General features: G+C 35.2%; 1 pseudogene; it reads left to right on the forward strand.

Annotated features, from left to right (window-relative positions):
• Positions 1 to 16,498, forward strand: part of LOC149533699 (FAM10 family protein At4g22670-like) — a 144,702-nt pseudogene that overhangs the window by 112,759 nt on the left and 15,445 nt on the right.

Consider the following 16,498-nt stretch of genomic DNA (forward strand, 5'->3'; position numbering starts at 1 on the left):
GTCATTTATTGCATGTTTTAGCATGTTTTAGGGTTGGTAAATTGGTCTTCGCATGAGACTATCCTTTCTTGAGTGAAGATGTTCAGGCTGTGCTATTTCTTCACACACGTCGATAGGTTTTTCACATGGGAGATACCCACCTCTGGCACGAATAACAATATTCTTCACGTGTGACAACTTTGTTTCTCATAGGACGAAGAGATTCTCTGTGCGACGAAGAAATTCTTCACGTGAAGGAGAGAAACTTCGCATGAGATCTTGAGATCTTCGCATGAGATTTGAAGATCTTCATGTGAGAACCTGTGATAGTAGACTAAATTTTTTAGTTTTGTACATAAAATCTGCATTTTTATTAGCTTTGTTCTACCATTTCATTCTAGTACTAATTGTTTGCTTGTTCTTGTTGGTTGTGTGCAGGAGGTCTTTGGTGACGTGTTGTTTAGATCATACTACTTGCCTTATGGCCCTTTACTTCAAAGTCTTGATGCCACTGACCTGGCACACATCAAGCAATTAGGCCTGTCCTCTCTATGCCAGATCCCAGCCATGATGGTGAATCATGGCCTACTCACAACTTTGGTGGAGCATTTCCATTCGGAGATGAACACCTTCCATCTACCAGTGGGGGAGATGATGATCACCCTAGAGGACATCTAGAGGATATTGCAGATCCCTTTGCACAGAGCTCATGTTGTTTATGATACGATGCCCCGAGTAGGTATAGAGGCACTTTCTATTGTGTTTGGGAGAGAGCTGTAGAGAGGTTGAGCCATAAGTTGGGATGAGCTGATGCACACATATGGATAGACACAGAGGCTGAAATCTTTACTAGCGATCTTTTTGAGCTATTTTTTGATGCTTGATAGAGGACAACATGGGCTAGAGTGTAGGTGGAGAGTTATGCTTCGCTAGATGGTAGAGGCACCAAAGATTTTTGGGTGGGATCAGTGTATGCTAGCCCACCTATTCTATGAGATGCATGGGATAGTCTTCCATGAGAAGAAGACTATGGCTGTCGATGTTTATGTGCTATAGATCTAGGCATGGAAGCATCTTCCTGTATGTAGGCCCATTCACGAGGATGCCCAAGAGATGATGGAGCCATATATCTATAGATATCGGGGGCATATTACCCAAGTCTTCTTGGGTAAGACAGAGCATTGGAGGACACATCTCGATGACCTGGTCTCTGTCATATGGTGGCCTTGGCAATAGATAGAGGATTGAAATGATGCCTAGAGAAAGATGCCCTAGATGTTCAGCTCATAGCCACTGTTGGGTAGAAGCATGCAAATCATAGAGTAGTTTTCCATTGTACAAGTGTGGCAGCAGTACAGTTGACCACAGGATATCTCGCAGGAGTATTGCACTTATGCCTAATTGCAGAGGGACGTAGAGTGAGGGTGGCCTCCACCTATGGATCTAGGCTGATCCATGATAGATGTGCATAGTCTAGCTATGGTTCAATGGGACTACCTTTTAGAGGTAGAAGATGCAGGGATGATACCTACTTATTAGGCTCATTTGATTAGCCATCCATTCTTGTGATTTACTAATCCACTGGGGATGGCAGGTCAGGCACAGAGACGGGTGCCTCAGTAGTAGTAGGCACAACCACAACTGTAGGTGTAGCCATAGTCATAGTCATAGGTTAGGCATCAAGTACAATAGATATAGATTCTACCACATTAGGTGGGATCAGACATAGGTGCAGGTGGCAGTAGGGCAGGACAAGGTTGGCATTAGAGGCAGAGGATAGAGGAGCAGACACCACTATAGCAACAAGCACCACCATAGCAACAAGCACCACCATAGCAATAGGCACCTAAGATGTTGAATGTGGATATGCCTGATTAGCTCATTATTGGGACATAGGACATAGTATGATGCTATTGAGAGTAGATTCATCAGGTCTCTCGATAGTTGGGAGATTTGCAGATACAGGTAGCTATCTATGACTCATAGTTTGTGGAGTGGCAACAGGAGATTGATCAATGGAGATAGCACACCGAGACTGCTGAGTAGAGGTTAGTGATGCCACACGATGAGGTGCAATTATAGTCAGCTTGAATAGCCTACTACTTTGCTACATATTTGACAGTGGTGCCTGATGAGGCTCTATAGGTGTAGCAATTTTCATAGTATGCATGAGAGTCTGAAGGTGCAAGACCTCTTGTGAGGCCAGACATGCCACCTCCTCCTCCTCCACCTACTGCTCCCACTTCTGCTCCTCCTAGAGATGAGAGTATAGGATAGAGTTAGATGTTGTGTGTTTGGCTATTGATTTTGATCTCTAGCTATGTATTGATTGGTGTGTCAGCACCATTTTGTATCATTTTGACCGATAGCACTCGAGTAGTGCCCATTTTTGTACTAAACCATTTTTTTGATAGATATATACATGAGATTTTTGAGCCGAGTATTAGTGTGTACATTTCATTGTCTATGTCTGCTTCACTTTGATGTACATGAGATGTCAATATGATGATTGTAAGATGTATGTTTTACTTTGATATAAATGCATATGTATTTTGATGTGATGTGATGTGATTATGAGCATGTAGAGTAGATATTATGAGTATATGGATGCAATGCATATGAAAAATGGACTGACATCTAATGTAGTGTTGCGTGTTTTTTCTTGAAAGTGACAGGTATTCCATTGACGAGCATAAATTGATGAATCAAATGCTTGTGTAGCCTCGGAGAAACCTAATAGGTGTGAAGATGCCCCCAATCCTTCATCACATAGGGGAGAAATAGAATCATAAACAAATTGCATGCTTATGCAAGTGAAGTATTGTAATGCATGACTATATTAAGTGCAACCCTAGGTCTAGTTACCAAGCCTCAACAATTTATGACCACTGGATATAGAATGAAGCTAGTATGTTATACAATTCCCACTGACATTCCAATCATGGGAATATGAATAGAAAATATGTTATAGGTTTTTCAGGATTAACTATAAGCATTTGAGGCACAAGAAGCTAGAATGACTAGAACATTTATCCCTTTTAATGTAGCAAGTTCACATAAGCATCAAAGCATAAACACTAGGATGACCTAAATGTTGCTTGCATGCAAACACACCAAACACATGGGAGATTCATCTCATGCTCAGTATTAAGTAAGTATTCTATCCACAATGACTCTTGAATTCATAACATGAGATAGAAGTGTGCTAGGTATACTCACAGTGACCCGTACATTCACTTAGTAGGATGAGTATCAGTATTTATCGTAGCATGAAGAGTTCACTACAACAAATAAGGAGAAGAACCAATGTTATTTACGTATTCATATAAAAGGAGTTGAGGTACACCTAGCCATCCAATACGAGATGGAGGCTCTTATAGTGGACACCCCTTTTATAGGAATATATCAACTTATTAGAACTAAACCAAAAATAGAAAGCAAAGAAAAGATCATGCCCCTAGTCATTACTTCTCTAATCAGAAATGACATCATCGAGTTGCTCAAGGGGACATGATAAAGCAAAAAAAAAGAAAACAAAGAAAGAGCTCAGTATATCCAAACAAGTATGTCATTTTGAAATCATTATTTGTCATGGGATTGATGTCAGGTGTCAGTGTCTAGAACATGTTTGAAAGAAATCTCTTCAGTAGGATGACAATAGTAGGCAGATGCAGTCAGAACGACTAGTGACTGAGGTCAAAGAGGAAACTTCAAGATAAAGAACCTAAAGAGGACTAAGCAAAAATAGATGGACACAACCAGAATGACTGGTGACTGATGCAAGAGAGATCTTCCATAAAGGAATCTGGAGATGTGACCCAAGAAATAGTAGGCAGACACAACTGAAACAACTGGTGACTATTGCAAAAGAGATTCTATGAGGATAATCTTGAAAATGAGGTATAGTGGTGACAATAGGTAGATGTAGTGAGGACCACTGGTGACTATCACAAAGGATATTCTATGAGGAGAATCTCAAAAATAGTGAGACTAGCAATAGTAGGTAGATGCAGTGAGGACCACTGGTGACTATCCCAAAGGAGATTCTATCAGAAGGATCTCAAAAATAGTGACACTAGTGACAGTAGGCAGACATAGTGAGGACCATTGGTGACTGTCGTGAAGGAGATTCTATGAGGAGGATCTCAAAAATAGTGACACTAGCGACAGTTGGCAAATGTAGTGAGGACCACTGGTGACTATCAAAAAGGAGATTCTATGAGGAGAATCTCAAAAATAGTGACACTGAAGGGGAATGCCCTCGAGCTGTGACAAGACTCAATCCATGGATACACGAGCAGAAAGCAAGAAATGTAGGAAAACAGCTATACAAAAAGCTAGAAGATGTGCTGCAAGATGGAGCATTGGCAACAAGAGGCACCTGTTTACCAAGTTTTCACCTTCTTGGTAGAAATTTCATTTTTTTTGGCTACTATGATGCGCATTTCTAGGTTTTCACCAATGGCACTTTTTTTTCTTTTCAATTTTTTTTTTTTGTTGTTTTTCTTTTTTATGATTTTTTTGTATTTTTGAGATTTTTCACTTTTTTTGGTGTTACCAAGGCACCTATTGCTAGGTTTCCACTAGGGTAACAATTTTTTTTCATTACTTTTTAAGATTTTTATGATTTTTTCAAGAATTTTCAAATTTTAGAACTTTTTCAGAGATTACTAGCTTGCAAGAAGGATTGCCTTGATTTTGCTCCAATGTCTAGATTACCCAAGCTAGGGAAAAGGATATAACAATATAAGCTCATGGTGTAATGAAGGGTATCATGTAAGTAATCCAAGAAAATGACCATGTCAAGAGATTGCTAATAACTAATTTTTCTTCTTTCTTTCATTGATCAAGACCAAAGGGTTAACTGAATAGGATAGAAAAGTTTGTTATTGAGGTTATGAGTGAATGACTTTAGGAATGAGGACATCTAAAGGATAAGCAAGATCATGATAGGATGTCATGGATGGAAGAATTATGCATGACGTCCATTTACCGAGTTTTCATCATGGTACTTATCCAAGGTGCCACAAGAAGTGGTTTTCACCATAGGATGGATTTATTTTTCTTTACTTTTGTTACCAAGGCACTTGTTTCTAGGTTTTCACCAAGGCACATTTTTTTTGTTTTTCTATTTTTCTATTTTTTTTTTGGATTTTTAGAGTTTTTGGAAAGAATTCAAGCCTTTCTCAAGTTATATAGCATGCCTATAAGAAAGATAAGATATGATAAGCCAAGGCCATAGAAAGGTGCACTCAAAGATGCTGATAAGGTAATGGAAGGGAAATGATAGGAAAATGAGAGGTAGATGGAGGATAAGGTTTTTGGTTTTGGAAGAATGAAACAAGAAAGGATGGCAAGCAAGCATAAGATTTAGAGGATATCATGAGTGTGGATGAGATATTAGGCAAGATCAACATTGACACACACTTTGAAGGTTAGTAGAATGATGGAGGAAATATGGATGAAATAGATTGAGGCTTAGATGTATGAGGTGGTGGAATAATTTTGGAGGAAGGTGGAGTATAAGGTTTTGAAACCTTTTTAGGAAGATGTTGGGAAGAAGATGGAGTCGAAGCATTTGTAAGCTTAAATGTCAACTTTGATTTGTTTTCAATATTCAAGTCCTTCAAAAGAGACTTGGGAATCCATATAGCTTTTGATTTTTCATTAGATGCTTTGGAATGAATTTCTTCAATAATAGATTTAAGAACCCATAATTTCTTTGGTTGAACTCTTTGAATAGTGGACCTTTGCGGTCTCTTTTTTATTTTTTCCTTCTTGACATTCACATGTCAATTAGAGGAGACATAGTGAACTTTTGAGGATGGATTCATGCACTTGTGTTTGAGTTGATCATCCAAATTTCTTCCAAAGGACTTGGGACTTGTGGATGAATGAGGCCAATATGACTAGTTTAGATGGAAAGGTGAATTTGAACAGTTCAAGTATGTATATCTTTGTTGATCTTGGGGTAGGGTAGGAGGAACGTGTAATAAGCTGATAGTGGCAGTAGGAGATAGAGGAACATAAGGTCCCAATATGGATGGAAGACTTGAAGGTTTTAGCTTAGATGGACAGGGACCAAGGATAGATTTAGAAGATGTGAATGGACCATAAGTAGGGATATCAACATCGTTAGAGTGAGCAACATGACCAATTCCATCAATAGTTTTATGAGTAACTATTATAGGAGAAATACCTTTGACAAGAGTATTTACAGCTTGAGCATAGTTTGGAAGTGAATGTAGTGAGGTAGAACAAGAGGGTGGAAGGAATATCTTGATCTTGCTTAGTAGAGGTGCATGATGTGGGAGATGGAGAACTATGTGACTCTTGAGATGGAGGCACGAGATCTTGGAAGATTCAAAAGGGGATGAATGAATCTTGGTCTTGATCAACATTTGTTTCTTCATCATTTAAGTGGTCCTCTTGACATGAAACCAATTTCAAGGATGAGGGAATATTTAACTTTGTATTCGAATATATTTCTAGAGTCTCCATAATAGGCTCTTGAAGGGACAATGGAGGAATAGTTGGAGTGGGGATAATAGGAGGAGCAACACATGGAGGTTTTGGATCTTTGGTTTGAGTAGTATGGGAGAGGTTTTCAACTAAGTCAAGATTAGCTTGAGTTTCCTTTAGAGGTAGCCTTTGAGGGTACACATAGTCAACTGGGAGAGGAGCAAGCTCTTTGTTTGGTGAATATGCATTGGAAAGATTGGACACTTTAGATGGTGAATGCATGTTGAAAGAAGTAAGTGTCACATTTAAACCATTAATAGACTTGGTTTCATGATGTTGATCCTTCTTGAGAGTAGAATCTTTAGTAAATGAGAGCTTAGATTTTTGAATTATGCCATTATCAAATAGATCTTAGATCTTGTTTTTCAGCTCCTTACAATGTGAAGTTTTATGTAAATTATGTCTGTGATAGGCACAATAGTTACTCATAAAGGAAACTCTCACCAAAGTGACCTTAGGTAAAATAATAAGTTTTTCTTCAAGAAGTTCTTCCAAGGTTAATTCATAAGATTTTCCCAAAGGTGTGAAATCACAGTTTGTTTTAAATTCCCAAGGTTTGTTTTCAAAGATATTCCTAGATTTCTTGGGTGTTTGTGAAGTGTTCTCAGATATCTTAGATTCAAGATCACAAGAATTTTATTTTTGGTTGTCATAGGAGGAAGGGAAATTTTCTCTCAAGGAGAATTTGTTCGATGATGTTTCATCTTCCTCCTTCAGTCTTTGAAGTTGAGCGCTCATTGATTGGATTTGTTGCTTCATGTTTGCAATAAGTAGCTCTTCTTCCTCACTAGGAACATTGGATTTAAAGCATTTTTTATTAGCCATTTTGATGTACTATGTTTCAAGTAGTGACAACCAAGTTTTAGAACATAAGCCTAGTTGCCACAGTCATAGACAATGACAAAAAGAAAAAGCTTAGACAAGGACCACACTAGAACTTAGTCTTAGAAAAGCAAGATAAGAGTGCAGTATACTAAGGTATGAATAGTCTAATTTGAATGCTAGAATAGACAAAGATTATGACTATCATGACATGGAGTACAACAAGAACTAAAGGACAAGAGCAAGATAACTAAGAGACAAGACTAGTTAAAGTATGGATTGCAAGTCATTAGCTAAGTGGTATGCCACTATTTTGGACTATTTTCGAATAGATAAATAGTAAATCGATGTAGGAAACAAACTTGGTATAGAGCATAGATAACTCTAACAAACTAACTTGACATTTTAGACTCAAGATCTCACATGAAGATCCTCTGAGAGGCCCATGAGAAAGTACACAGGGTCGTGCAAGGACTTAGGACAACATAAGAATTATGCACAAGGATGTGCTCCAGGCTATGTGAAGAAATGCAAGGTTTGACAACAAAATAAGGACATTAAGGCTAGATCTCACATGGAGATGTGAAATTGTTCATGTGAGAACCTAGATAGAGATGCATGAAGAAGTGGTAGGACAACAAGTATTCACAAAAAAGTTTGCAAACTGTGTGTCAAAATGGAAACCAAACTAACAACTGAACTAGATTTTGAAAAGACTTTGAAGATTTTAGATAGTTTTGGATAGATTGTTGATTCATTTGGAAAATTTTAGATAGATAACAAGGTTGATTTTCAAGTGTTTAAACAACATTTGGTTTTGAACATAGCAAGTGTTTTCAACAAGACACAGGAAGCAAGTAGTAGTCCAATACAATCCAACTGAGGGAAAGGCAACTCAGAGGGATAGGGGAGACTTGACTTTCAATTTTTTTGAGCAAGTTTGGACATGTTTAGGACTTGATAATAGATACGCTTTATCCCTACTAATATAAAATGGTAGAGGAGGAAAAACCTTTGTCCCACATCTTATGTGCATGCATGTACCTCATACAACCATGTCACTCCCTAGAGGGCCCTTGTGTTTTTGATATATTCAAAGGACTCAATAGTATACGTTGAATGAACACCCTTGTGGTAGAGGAGGAGTGCATATACCACCTTCAAATTTCTATTAGCATACCTATGGTGAGTTCTATAGGAGAGATTCTTCCCCCTCGTTGTACAAAGATTATGCCTCCTTTCAGAGGTGAATCAGGTAGCTTCTAACTAAAAGGTTTTTACTTGGCTTCCATTTGTATTAATTCTTAGTGGCCCCACAAGCAGAGTTGAGACCAGCAACCCACACAAATATTTGAAAGTGCACACTACTTGTTTAGCGAGCTAGGGGCTAGCATCGACTAGTGCACAGATAGAGTCTCACCTTGATATGTGATATCAGGAATAAAGGAGAGGAAATTAATTCAGCTTTGGAGTCTTTTGCTCTAAAAAGCTTCTTTATTATAATGAGTTGGAATCTCCAAAAAAAAAAGTGTGCTCACTTTGGTCATTCTTGGAGGTTGGATCACTCCGACAGGCCCTCAAAAGGATTGACTCGGACTAGTGGTTTGATTGCAAGGGTCAAAGTTTCTGATTCCCTCAAGGGGAAAGAGCATACTCCTCTACCTTACTTTCTCACCCAAACACACAAAACAAGTTGATTTACTAACTTAGCTTAATCAATCTATCCTTGTTCTTTCTAAAGATCCTAATTCTCTAAAAGGAAATCATCATCTCTTCATAGAAAAGGACTCATACTAGAGAACCACTAAGCTCCTGGCCTTCTTTAGAATGTTGTCCTTCAGAAGTGTTTAGGTTTTTGATTCACCCTTGGTCATGACCTCCAAGTGGTGAAGATCATAATCCCCTATTCTTCTATCTTGCACCCTAGGAAGTTTAGAAGCCCCTAATTAGTCTATGTTTTGAAAGCAAGAAAGAAGACACATTGTTTAGTGGGTTTTAATAGATTCTTCGACAAATGTGTCTTCAAAAATCATCTTGCAAGTAAACAATTAGTCCATGTTTGAGTGGTTTGTATAAGGAGTCTTCGTCAAACATCCTATAGACAACTATTAGGCTACAGAAAACCAAAAAAATAGAAATAAAGAAAAATGCTTAAGAGAAAAAGCGTTAGAGAAATAGAAGCTTAAGTATGGGAAAATAAAATTTAACTTTTTTTTTTCTTTTTTATACCCATAAAATAGCTTAGAAAATGTTAAAACCTATGAAAATATCAAAAGTCAAATTTTGTTTTATACTCATATCGTGTGAAATCATGCACAAATCCATGCAAAGAAATAGTTTGTTTCATGCGAAATCATGTATAGATCTGTGCAAAGTCTTTCATTAACCCGCGTAAAATCTTGCATAGACCCGCACGAAATATTTCACTGTGTCATGTGAAATCTTGAGCAGGGTCATGTGAAAATCTTTTACAACCCACGTAAAGAAATAAGGTGCTGTACGAAGACTCATGCACTCAGACACTTTCTTGCATAAACCAAAAGGAATTTTCGTGCGAGAATTTAGAATCCTCATGCAAAAATGGATTATCTCACGCAAAGATTCCTAAATTTGTACGGAACTATATAGATAGAGAGCTTAAAAACTAATTAAAAAGTGCAAAAAAGGCTTGAGAAATTGATTTTCTCAGCCCCATGGTGGGCGCCAGAAATGTATGTGTGAATTGTGGCCTATACTAACACACACACTTCAACATGGTCATTATGTGTGGATTCATCCTAGAATGAACATGAGATTGTTCATATGAGAGAAATCATGCAAGATGACCTGTTGCCTTTTATCTAGAAGGATTTTTCTTGTTAATATCCTCAGAATCGAGGTGCAGGAAACCAAACCCTCTAAGAATGAAGGATTTGATGAATGCAGCTAGTCTAGATGAATGTGCAAATTATTTTAAATGAGATATGCAATGTAATCCAAGAACAAAATAAAGCAAACTAGATTAACATACACATAGTTAAGCTAAATGAAATTATACTAAGGATGCAAATGTATGCAAAATGTGAGAAAATGTGAACAAATGTGAGTATGAATTTCAATAGGACTTCAATAACAATTCAATTCATCCCCCAAAATAACTAGATTTTCTTGAAATACTCCAACTATTGAGATTGATTTCAATCAACGGTCAGGATTAAAAATGAGGTTCAGTTAAGGTGGAAGATTCCCAAATTAGAGGGAGTTAACTAGCTCAGATTTGAGTGTAAGAGTTAGTTAGCTCAGATAAACTTTAGTGTGAGAGTAAGTGATTTGAGTCACTTCTAATTTGATCAGTAGTGAACTAGTAATTTCTATTTTTGAACTGAAGAGAAAATTAGGAAAGATATTTAATTTAATAAAATGAGATATGCTCTCATAAATATATTTTCTATTTAATTAAATAATTTGATTTAATTAATTAGAAATACCTTCCCCATTTAATTCAATAATTCCTTTTAATTAATTGAGATAGGTGTATTTATTAAATTAAATATATTTAATCTCATAGTACATTAACCTTAGGAGATAATTTAATTTAATAAAGTATGAATACTTTAGATTAAATTAAATTGAAATCAAATAGGTTTAATGTGGCTAATATGAGTGCATACTATAGGGATTAAATAATGAGTATGATGAAATGCAGATTAGGGTTTTTTGCATCCGACAATTAAGTCAAGTAGTGAGTAGCAGAATGAGAATTGTCAATTAGAATAGGTCTTAGAATTGGTCAAAATAGACCAGAATTGGTGATCATGGCAATGAGCCAATTTTGGGGTATTACAAGTAGCATCTGGAATGCTCAGTATGAATTGCTTAACTGAGAAACTTACTTAGCAAGCACTGAATGTTTGGTATAGGCTATAGACTGAGTGATGAGCTCGGTAACCATTCAAAGTTGAATAAGTGTTGTCACTAATGAAAAATATAACATAATGCCAACAAAAGCCTCACAAAAATTTATAGATGATGAGAGTTTTGTTAAATCTAGGGCTTTTGCACAATTTTTGTGTAGAAGGAATATAGGAAATTTTGAAAAAATAAGTAAGAAAATAAAGGCAGAACAACTCGGCAAACTAGATTCTAATATTGAGGAAGAGGTAAAATCTAAATTGTTCAGTGATTTTTCACAGTTGACAACTAAGGTAGGTTGGAAATTAGTTAGGGATTTAGGAGTTCTAATTTTTCTTGAGTGAGATATAGCTAATGCTATGATTTTTTATTCAATTAGAAAGGAGAGAAAATGTGCAGTATAAGACAGATGAAGAAATATCACAAGCACATAAGGGAATCAAATTCAATAATGATCATCAAGCTCTGGTAATTTGGTCAATTAAAAAAAGAGACAAGGCTAGAATACAAGAAATTTCTAGTGCAAAACATACTAGTACTCTCACAATATATAGGGCTGATGAAGTGAGTGGTCAACAAATCACTAGAATGGCTAAAGAAATACTAGAGTTTGGGGATATAGTGTTTGAAAAAGAACAATATAGTTTCTTAGAACTCAATGCCAAATTTGATGAAGTATTGAAGGCTTATGAGGAAAGGGGAAACCAAATACAATTACTAGAAAATTAGATATCTCAAATAGATAAGTAGCTTGGGAAGAGAAATATGGGAGAATCCAACAAACCAAGAATTATGTATCCTCAGCCAGCAGTTGAGCCATTTAAGTCAACTGGACTATTGTTGAAATACTAGACACCCCACAAAGGCCTGAGTTCTATATTGTAGAGGAATTTTAAGAGGAAAGAGACAAATTATGGGAAATACATATAGAATTGAATAATCAATATGAAGTAAAACTTAGGCAAGCTGTTATGTACTTAGTAGATAGAATTGAGTGGCCAACATTTTATGATCAGTTGGCAAGAATTGTAGCTATATGGGATGAAATAAAAGGAGATGAAGATAAATTGAGACCCATTATATAGAAGTGGAGTGAAAGAAATAATGACATTACTATTATGTGCATATTTGTCATCAAGTTACCATGTCACCAAATAGAAAAGATTTTTGATCTACTTAATAGGTTGGAGCATTTTGATAATAAATAGATTTCTATTCAGAAGAGAATAAGAATTTTCCTCTCCAAGTACATAGCTGAAAAGTTTGATCTTTTTCCTCGTGCTCTTAAAAAGGTTGATAAAAGAAAAGAGAAGGAAGAGTGGAAAAATGAACTAAATGAAATGTTGTGCCAAAGAATGAATAATGTTGTAAACGAAAAGGGGCATCTACTATGGGCAATGACCAATGAAGAGCTTGTCAAAGTGAAATTGTTTTACAATGTTATCAAGAAGGACCTCATTGAAATAGTAGATGGAAATTTTGTAATAAAAGTGCAGAGGGAAATCCTAAACTTTGATTGGCTTGATGACACTATTTTTCAATGAGTGGAAAGAGAAATTTATGTCTATAGAATATATGGTAGAAAATGATGGGGTAGAGGAAGATGTAGAGGTAACTGTTAATTTAATAGTCAATGATGAAGACAACAAGAACCCCTAAGTTGAGGTGAGCTTGTAGGTCACAGAATAGGACACATCACTCACAAACCTAATAGTCATGTACTTTGAAGAATAAGAATAACATGGGAACAAATCATTGATTTCACAATTTTGATGTATAACAAAAAAGTAGCCCACCTAAAAAGAATATTTTGATGTAAAATTTGTTTTGTTACACAAAGTTTTTGTCCTTTTGTGACTGTTTGCAAAATATAAATATCTTTTGTCAAAAGGACATCTGTTAGTTCTCTATTGTTGAAGCTTGTTGCATCTCACTATATTTAAGTGGGATTCCAAGGCTAGAGGAGGGTTTGATTTCATTGTTAATTTTGGTCTATACTGAATATGGCTTGGTACAGTTTATTAGTGCAAAACTTATGATGTATTTTTCTACAAATACTTGGGAATATATTGATGTTACAGGGGTCAAATGTTTTTTCTAGAGTCATTTTGAGTTTTATTACAATTGTATACAATTTTCAAAGAAGATTATTACAAAGTTGAACTATCCTCATATCTATTCTTGTTGAATTTTGTCTCCATTATTATAATGTGGTCATTATGATGTTGTGTGAGTAAAGCTTGTCCAATTGAATGCAATTCACTTAGGGCCTGTTTGGTTGCTGGAATAGGAATAAAAAAGTTGGAATACATTTTCCATTTTTTGTTTGGTTCATCACTTGGAATAGGGAATAGGAATACATATTCCCATTTTGCCTCTAAAATGAGCTTATACCCATTCCAAAAAATACATGTTATTGGAATAGCCATTCTTATTCCCAATATTACATGCCTATTCTCCATTCCTATTCTCACCACCAAATGAGCCATTAGATTGCATGTCAATTCATTATTGATATTGATTCAATGAATTAAGTAAATGCTATAGTGAATTTGATAGGATTGCTAAGATAGTAGGAAGGATGTCTATAAGGATGAATTCCAGTAAGAATTGTCGTATTGGTTGTAATGCAATAAATTAGATCCATAAATTGAACTAGACTCTGAATCCTAATGGATAAAGCACTAATCCATTTAATCCGGTCTGTAGATAGAGAGATCATGAATAAGCACCAATTCTAAAATCAAAATCAATTTTATTTTACCATTTGAAGAGTTTCAAAGAGGATTATAACTTTTTTACTTTTTATTTCTAAGTCTTAGATAGCTAATATTTTCATAAATATTTGTAAACCTGAGGAGTATTATGACTAGATCTTCTAATAAGGGATGTATATCATTTGAAAATGTCAAGGAATGGATAAAATATGTATATATTAGAGATAGAAGATGAGAATAAAAATGAAACTAATAGGATTCTCATACAACAACATTCATTTGAATCATCCCCTAGGAACACCCACTTTGGTTCTGTAGAGCCTAGAGAGTAGAAAACTAGTCTTGGTTTTGTTGAAGTTGGATCCAAATAATATGCATACATAATTGTTAATGGGAAGTAGCTAGTCCCTATATTTGTGTGTATTATTATCTTAGTATTGAGCTTTTTTTGTTTAGTAGTTGAAAAACACCAACAAAAATTTCATGAGGTAAGCTAGAAACATCATTTCTATTAGTTTCACCAATTAGTTTATCATTATGAATCAAGTCATTTGGAAAAATGGAATCTATACCTTTACTTTCATAACACATATAAAAACTATGATCACTTTCTACAACTTACTCATTAGGATAGTTCTAAACAGCATGCTCAAAAATATTAAACTCAAATTGAAACTCCCCTTCATTTAATGAATCATGCATGCTATCAATGTTGAATATGAAAGCTTCATATTCAACATGAGGAAAAAGATCACACATACCTTGAAATTGTGTATCCTTATGCACAATTAGATGGTATTCAAATGAGAAATTAGACTTATAATCACAAATTTCATCAGTGTAAGAATCTAAAACTAATCCAGAGTCCTCCAATGGTTCTTTGAAATCAGAAAATGGGTTAGTAATCACATAAGAGTATTCACCATAGAACTCATTACAAGGTGCATGTTGATCTTCAATAAAAACTTCATCAAACACCTTGTTATCAACATCATGAGATGCAATATCATTATTACTTTCAATGTCACATCTGAAAGAAGAACCATCAGATCTCTTATAATAGTAAGACAATGTATCACAATCAAACTCATCCTTAACTAAATCTAAAAATTCCATATGCTCTTTAAAAGGTGGGTTGATTACTCCATGCAAAGCTCCATTGTAAATATTATGACAAGTGATGTGCTAATAAACATCAAATTATTCATCATATAATGGATTTGTGAAGACTTTGAAATTATTTCTAACATCACTATCATGAACACATTTAGCATTTGAAGAAGAGAAATCAAAATCATCACACGAAGACACACAATCCACTCCATCAATTAAGCATGCATAATATAAGTCAACATTACTTCATCAAGATTATTCAAATGTCTTGCAAACCAATCATCTTGCATCTTACCTACAGGTGTTGATGCATTAATCTTAGAATCATTTGCATATTGTTGATTACTACTACATGCAACCTTACAACATTTATCTACACATTTAGGTAGTTTGTCCTTATAAATGATTTTCTTATCCTCATATAGTGTAGATGAATGTTCTTCACAACTTTCAACCTCAAGTTGATTTTCATAATTCTAAAATGGAACTTCACTTTTAGATTTAGAAAAAGAACTCATACCTTTACTAGAATAAGAGTACTCACTTTTATCATTGCTTTCTTCTTCCCAATTTGCATCAGATTCATATGAATATGGAGATGTGCTATCATCAAAACTTATTAGTCAAGAACCCGTATATTCTCTCTTATTGGTTACACCTTCTTACAAAACTTTTAGATCTGTAAAATTTAGTTGAAATCTCTTGAAAGAATTTATATAGAACCAATTGTCACTAGTATAGAGATATTTTAGAGAGTCACCACTCACAATCATGAGAAAGATTTACAACATGATTTATAACATGACAAATCTAAATTGAACTTTCAACTTATAGGACTTGTAAATCATCAAACACTTCGAAGAAAGAAAACACTTGTGAACAATTTTGACTCTAAAACTCTCTCAATAGCACATGCAAAACTGAATTGATTGAAGATTAACTTCTAATAGTTACAAAACAAAATTTACATTCAATCTTATAACATACTACTATCCATGAATAAAGTGTAACTAGGGAACATGGAACCTTGCATGCAAAACTAAATATGCACAATATATAAGAGATTTCCAGCTCCTTAAACCATACTGAAAAATAAGACTAAAATCTTCAATTCACACTAGAGATTCTTGTCCTTTAAACAAGGCTTATTTTCCATCATCTCTCCTGAGTAGAATCATCATTTTTTTGGCTCCTAATTTAACAAATTTAAAAATGACCAAGAAACTAGACCAATACATCTAAGGCTAGCAAATTCCTATGATGGATGTACTTGATTGCAAATCTTGGGCCAACTATAAGGCACAACTCCTTCTCCACTTTAGGCACTACAAAACCTAGGTGGGTAAACCTTGAGGTTCTAATATATGGTACAAGTACAAATAAACATAAAATTTGAACCTATTAACAATAGATGAAACCCTTATATCTTCTGATGCTTATGCAATAACATAGGA

Source organism: Cupressus sempervirens, chromosome 10, assembly GCF_028749045.1.
Source record: "Cupressus sempervirens isolate cs-2001-9-10 chromosome 10, ASM2874904v1, whole genome shotgun sequence".
NCBI lineage: Eukaryota > Viridiplantae > Streptophyta > Pinopsida > Cupressales > Cupressaceae > Cupressus > Cupressus sempervirens.